Source organism: Schistocerca americana, chromosome X, assembly GCF_021461395.2.
Source record: "Schistocerca americana isolate TAMUIC-IGC-003095 chromosome X, iqSchAmer2.1, whole genome shotgun sequence".
In the NCBI taxonomy this organism is placed as follows: domain Eukaryota; kingdom Metazoa; phylum Arthropoda; class Insecta; order Orthoptera; family Acrididae; genus Schistocerca; species Schistocerca americana.
In genome coordinates this window covers 851,946,347-851,953,736 of record NC_060130.1, presented here as the reverse complement: position 1 = coordinate 851,953,736, position 7,390 = coordinate 851,946,347, and positions in this window count along the sequence as shown.

Sequence of the window (7,390 nt, the reverse complement as noted above, 5' to 3'; positions counted from 1 at the left end):
TTTCAACGGGGTTGGTGCGGTGGGCGAGGCAGCACAGTGATTTAGTTTTTAGTGCAATAGTCACGCACCAACAGGGATGAATGTGCGGGCACGTTATCGTGATGCAAGAGCCATGAATTGTCTCGGCACTTTTCAGGTCGTTTCGTTCTCACATTTTCTAGCAGGCGTCGCAACACGCCCCGATAGTACCATCGATTAACAGATTGCCCCTGTGGCACGCAATTCATGATGGACTATCCTTCAAAGTCAAAGAAAACCATCAGCATGGCTTTGACATTTGACCTGACCTGACGAGCAACTTTTGATCTTGGAGAGCCTTTCCCGACCCATTGTGGAGACTGAACCTTGGTCTAAACATCATAACCGTAGACCTACGTCTCACCATAAGTTATGATTCTCTTAAGGAACATCTACATCTACATTTATATTCCGCAAGCCACCCAACGGTGTGTGGCGGAAGGCACTTTACGTGCCACTGTCATTACCTCCCTTTCCTGTTCCAGTCGCGTATGGTTTGCGGGAAGAACGACTGACGGAAAGCCTCCGTGCGCGCTCGAATCTCTCTAATTTTACATTCGTGATCTCCTCGGGAGGTATAAGTAGGGGGAAGCAATATATTCGATACCTCATTCAGAAACGGACCCTCTCGAAACCTGGACAGCAAGCTAAACCGCGATGCAGAGCGCCTCTCTTACAGAGTCTGCCACTTGAGCTTGCTAAACATCTCCGTAACGCTATCACGCCTACCAAATAACCCTGTGACGAAACGCGCCGCTCTTCTTTGGATCTTCTCTATCTCCTCTTTCAACCCGACCTGGTACGGATCCCACAATGATGAGCAATACTCAAGTATAGGCCGAACGAGTGTTTTGTAAGCTACCTCCTTTGTTGATGGACTACATTTTCTAAGGACTCTCCCAATGAATCTCAACCTGGCACCCGCCTTACCAACAATTAATTTTATATGATCATTCCACTTCAAATCGTTCCGCACGCATACTCCCAGATATTTTACAGAAATAACTGCTACCAGTGTTTGTTCCGTTATCATGTAATCATACAATATGTATTCGCATACATTACATTTGTCTATGTTAAGGGTAAGTTGCCACTCCCTGCACTAAGTGCCTATCTGCTGCAGATCTTCCTGCATTTCGCCGCAATTTTATAATGCTGCAACTTCTCTGTGTACTATAGCATCATCCGCGAAAAGCCGCATGGAACTTCCGACACTATCTACTAGGTCATTTATATATATTGTGAGAAGCAATGGTCCCATAACACTCCCCTGTGGCACGCCAGAGGTTACTTTAACGTCTGTAGACGTCTCTCCATTGAGAACAACATGCTGTGTTCTGTTTGCTAAAAACTCTTCAATCCAGCCACACAGCTGGTCTGATATTCCGTAGGCTCTTACTTTGTTTATCAGGCGACAGTGCGGAACTGTATCGAACGCCTTCCGGAAGTCAAGGAAAATGGCATCTACATGGAAGCCTGTATCTAATATTTTCTGGGTCTCGTGAACAAATAAAGCGAGTTGGGTCTCTCACGATCGCTGTTTCCGGAATCCATGTTGATTCCTACAGAGTAGATCCTGGGTTTCCAGAAATAATATGATACGCGAGCAAAAAACATGTTCTACAACAGATCGATGTCTGAGATATAGGCCTATAGTTTTGCGCATCTGCTCGACGACCCTTCTTGAAAACTGGGACTACCTGTGCTGTTTTCTAATCATTGGAACCTTCCGTTCCTCTAGAGACTTGCGGTACACGGCTGTTAGAAGGGGGGCAAGTTCTTTCGCGTACTCTGTGTAGAATCGAATTGGTATCCCGTCAGCTCCAGTGGACTTTCCTCTGTTGAGTGATTTCAGTTGCTTTTCTATTCCTTGGACACTTATTTCGATGTGAGCCATTTTTTCGTTCGTGCGAGGATTTAGAGAAGGAACTGCAGTGCGGTCTTCCTCTGTGAAACAGCTTTGGAAAAAGGTGTTTAGTATTTCAGCTTTACGCGTGTCATCCTCTGTTTCAACGCCATCATCATCCCAGAGTGTCTGGATATGTTGTTTCGATCCACTTACTGATTTAACGTAAGACCAGAACTTCCTAGGATTTTCTGTCAAGTCGGGACACAGAATTTTACATTCGAATTCACTGAACACTTCACGCATAGCCCTCCTTACGCTAACTTTGACATCGTTTAGCTTCTGTTTGTCTGAGAGGTTCTGGCTGCGTTTAAACTTGCAGTGAAGCTGCATTCCCACTTGCGCGGTCCAAAAGCTCTTCACAGATTGCGAGGCGAAAGTCTTTCTGGTCTTGACTCATGAGCCGTTGGATAAACTTGGCGGCAACACGATGCGTTTCAAGATGGTTCAAATGGTTCAAATTGCTCTGAGCACTATGGGACTCAACTGCTGTGGTCATAACTCCCCTAGAACTTAGAACTACTTACACCTAACTAACCTAAGGACATCACACACATCCATGCCCGAGGCAGGATTCGAACCTGCGACCGTAGCGGTCGTGCGGTTCCAGACTGTAGCGCCTTTAACCGCTCGGCCACTCCGGCTGGCGTTTCAAGATGCTGTGTCAAGATTTCATGACGTGATCCAGCTGAAATGTTACATTCTTCTGCAGTCTCTCGGACAGTCTGTCTTGATTGGCACCCACAATTTTGTTGACGTTCCTGAAATGAGCGTCGTCGGTAGACGTCGGAGGGCGTCCTGAACGTGGGTCATCTTTAACTTCCGCCCGGTCATTTTTGAACATGTGAAACATTCTTAACACCAAGTACGGCTTTAAGCACTCATCACCGTAGGCTTCCTGCATCATTTGGTATGTCTCTGTAAAGGTTTTCCTGAGTTTCATCCAAAATTTAATGCAGACGCGTTGCTGTTCTAGCTCTGCTGTCTCGAAATTCGCAAACTGTACGACACAACGTTCTACTCAATACAGAAATGAACAATAATTAACAGACATATAACAAAGAAACTTCCAGCAGTTACACATTAAACACAGAAGTGTGCAGGGATGACAACCACATTTCGCTCCAACACACCAATGGCGTGAAATTACGAATGCTCCGGAATTTTCTGAAAAGACCTCGTGTAAGTCGTTCTTGCATTCACAGCGCCAGATTTACATCTAGTGGCTAAAATTGGGACTTTTTTTCCAGCGTAAATCGGTTTCACACTAACGCATTATATGGTTCAAATGGCTCTGAGCACTATGGGACTTAACATCCATGGTCGTCAGTCCCCCCCCCCCTCCCCCCCCCCCCCCCCTAGAACGCATTATGATATCTACCAAATTTTGCTACCATACGATAATAACTGGACCTCTGATCGTAGCTGCACTTCAGTTTTAAACCCCCAGTACTTGGATGGGTGACCGCCTAAGCAAAACTTCAGTGCAACAGAGCAATTTGTGTGTTAGTTGAAACCTGTCATCTTCAGGAAGAAGTGTTACAAGGCTCGTTTGCTATACTGCACGCTTCACCATGGGAGAGTGTCACAGAGATGCTGGAAGAATATTGGTCTGGCAGGCGCTTGAAGATAGCCACAAACTATCCTATGAAATCAAATGAAACCATATGATTTCAGAGACCTTTTCAACTCTCAGACATCCCACGAAAACTACAGGGTGATTGCAATTAAAGTTAAACTTTGAAACCGCCGTAGAAATAACACCACAGGTCAGAATGACGTCAAATTGCAATGGAATATTATCGGAGAAGGGAGAAAACGTATGGCAGAAGAAAAATAAATAGTTACAAAATGTAGCAATAGATGGCGCTGTAAGCATCATAATTTAATAGTGGTCGACTACAAATGACAAATGAATCATACAACATTGCCTAAGGTGTACGTTTGACATTAAACAAACTGTGTTACTCAGTGTGCATGGGTGTAGAGGTATGATACTGTTAGTTACGTAAGACCATCCACCACGTCAAGGTCATATCACATCGAATGGGAAAAATCGGTTTTTAACTGTCCTGTGGCCAAAAACCGCATAAAAAGCATCACTCACATCGGTTTTTAATCATCCTGAGGCCACAAAAGCATCAATCACATCGGTTTTTAATTGTCCTGAGACCAAAAACCGCACAAAAAGCATCAATCAAAATCAAATTGGATTATTAATTTCCGTGCGTCTGGCGCAAAACATGTTCAATATGCTGTACACCATTTTCTGCAACAAGTTGGAATTGAGAAAGATTATGTTCCACAACTGATCGAAGTGTTTCTGGGGTTACGTTCAGAATGTATTGCGCAATGCGTGCCTTCAATGCGTTAAGTTCGCAATCTGAACACCTCTTTCAGATAGCCCCACAGCCAGAAGTCACACGGATTAACATCAGGTGATCGGGATGGCCAGGCTGTAGGGAAATGCCGGCTGATAATTTTAGCGTTTCGAAAATGGCGCTTCAGCAGCTGCTTAACTGGATTTGCAATGTGCAGAGGTGTGCCATCTTACATAAAAATGATCCCATCCACACATCCACGCTGTTCGAGAGCTGGAATGACGTGGTTGCGCAAAAGACACTCATAGCGCTTACTAGTGACGGTACAGGTAATAGGACCGGTAATATCTGTCTCTTCGAAAACATATGGCCCTGTGATAAATCCACACCACACAGTGACCTTTTCAGGATGAAGTGGTACTGGTTGATTTGGGTGTGGATTTTCCATTTCCCGTATTCGACTATTCTGTGTATTGACATATCCTGTCAGTTGGAAATGGACTTCGTCTGTCCACATAATCTTCCACGGCCAGTCATTGTCCACTTCCATGCGAGCAAGAAATTCTAAAGCAAAGGTCTCTGTTGCTGGCGGGTCAACAGAAAGCAACTCGTGCACATGGGTAATTTCGAAAGGATAGCAAAGAAGGATGTCTCGTAGGATTTTCTGCACCGTTCTCACGGTTATGTCCAATGTTCTGGCAGTTCTCCGTACACTACACGTTTGCACACCACCACTCGCTGCCTCCTGCATTGCTGTGGCCACTGCTTCCCCTGACTCGAATAAATTCGTTTCCCCCCTCTACCAGGTTGCACACCAAAAGAACTCGTTTTTTGGAATTTCCAAATCATTTTCTCCGGACCCACTGCAGTCATCGGACCAACGGCACTTTTTCAAACCGTTCAGTGTCCGGAACTTCTGCAGAGCGACGTGTGCAGTCATCATTCTTGTAATACAGTTTTACAAGCACAGCGCGATCCTGCATGTGAGACAGTCATGGCGAACGTCGCAGACGCGAAAGGAGAGAAAGCCGTGTAGCCGGCGTGTTTATAGCAACTTCAATGGGCCGTGCGCATGACAGGTGTTTTCATTTACGCATTCTCACACGTACAGCGCTATTTATTGATGAATTTTCACAATATTTTTGTTCCTGCCATACGTTTTTCCCCCTTCTCCGATAATATTCCATTGCAATTTGACGTCATTTCGACCAGTGGTGTTATTTATACAGCATTTGGAAGTTTAACTTTAATTGTAATCACCATGTATATTAGAAACCTTCTAGAGCCAACTTTAAGTGAGGAATCAAGGAATATACCTCAACCCTCTGCATATCATGATGAAAACATTGGACTAATTACAGCACGTACAGAGGCGTTGCAGCAATCATTCTTCCCGCGGTGCATGCGTGAGTGGAACGGGAGATGGTTCAAATGGCTCTGAGCACTATGGGACTTAACATCTATGGTCATCAGTCCCCTAGAACTTAAAACTACTTAAACCTAACTAGCGTAAGGACATCACACAACACCCAGTCATCACGAGGCAGAGAAAATCCCTGACCCCGCCGGGAATCGAACCCGGGAACCCGGGCGTGGGAAGCGAGAACGCTACCGCACGACCACGAGCTGCGGACTGGAACGGGAGAAAGCCCTGATAACTGTTGCAGGGGGAGGTACTCGCCGTAGTGCAATTCACAGTGATTTGAAGAGTATAGACGTATGTTATCACGCTCGGTCTCTACATTATAACGCGTTAACCTGCATTTCCTTTATATCATCCTCAAACCTATAATCGATATGTACAGCAGTTTTTGTTGGAAGAGCTATAAAAGAAAGGAACAACTCCACGTGGCACCAAAATTAAACCTCATAGCGGGATACTGCAACAGAGCAAACACGTCTCACATATGGAGCAGTAGTGAAAAAGGCAGAAGTATCAAAATTAAAAAGAAAGAACAGGGCCTATTTGGAGTACGACCAACGTCGCTAATTCCATGATGAGATAACGGTAGGCGCTGATCCAAAGGGGGAGGGGGAAGAATCATGCGGGTCATGTTCCCTCTCTTCCAAAAAAGCAATAGCACTGTACTAATCACTGACGTAAACAAGTTATTACGATTATATTAAAACATTTTATATATTTTGTTTTTATTAAATGTAGAATCCAAGACACGTGGCACGTAAATGTGGCTGCGGCTATATTTGGAAAGGGAGGGGGAGGGGTGAAGGGGGAAGACAGGAGTGGGATCCCCTCCCTCCAGAATCGAACGCTGGATCCGCTTCTGACATAACGGGGGTGACGCTACAAGTAGAAAGACATAAATATAGTGGTCACCATCACAGACATTTTATCTGATCAAAGTTTTGTAGCATATCTTTCTGATTTTTCTCTTCCTCTATTCACTTCTGGCTCAACATATGGTACTTCAAGTCAGGTTTCTGGCAGTGTTTTATTCGCCTAACGTTCTCCTGATTTCAAACTGTCAGCAGCTACTAAAAACGTTAATGACAAGCAAAATGTAAGAGTTTTGCCGTAGAGTTTACAGGCCCTTTGACCTGTCAGTAGACTACGGAATATGAATTATATATATAAATGGTTCAAATGACTCTGAGCACTATGGGACTTAACAGCTGTGGTCATCAGTCCCCTAGAACTTAGAACTACTTAAACCTAACTAACCTAAGGACATCACACACATCCATGCCCGAGGCAGGATTCGAACCTGCGACCGTAGCTGTCGCGCGGTTCCAGACTGAAGCGCCTAGAACCGCTGCTCGGCCACAACGGCAGGCAATTATATATATATATATATATATATATATATATATATATATATATATATATATGTGTGTGTGTGTGTGTGTGTGTGTGTGTGTGTGTGTGTGTGTGTGTGTGACGTCTGCTCTTTTGAAAAACATTTTTGATCCAATAGCTGTTAAGAATTAAGACACAAAGGCATTATAGACCTTGGCTGCGAGTGGGCATCGATTGAAATCGATGGAGGAAAGTTTTATATTTGTGCCGGACTGGGATTCAAACCCTGTCTCCTGCTTACTAGGCAGATGCTCTCATCGCTGAGTCATCCAGACACAGTGGTCATTGCAACTGCACGGATACCCAACGCTCCCCCCGTCAGACCCAAAT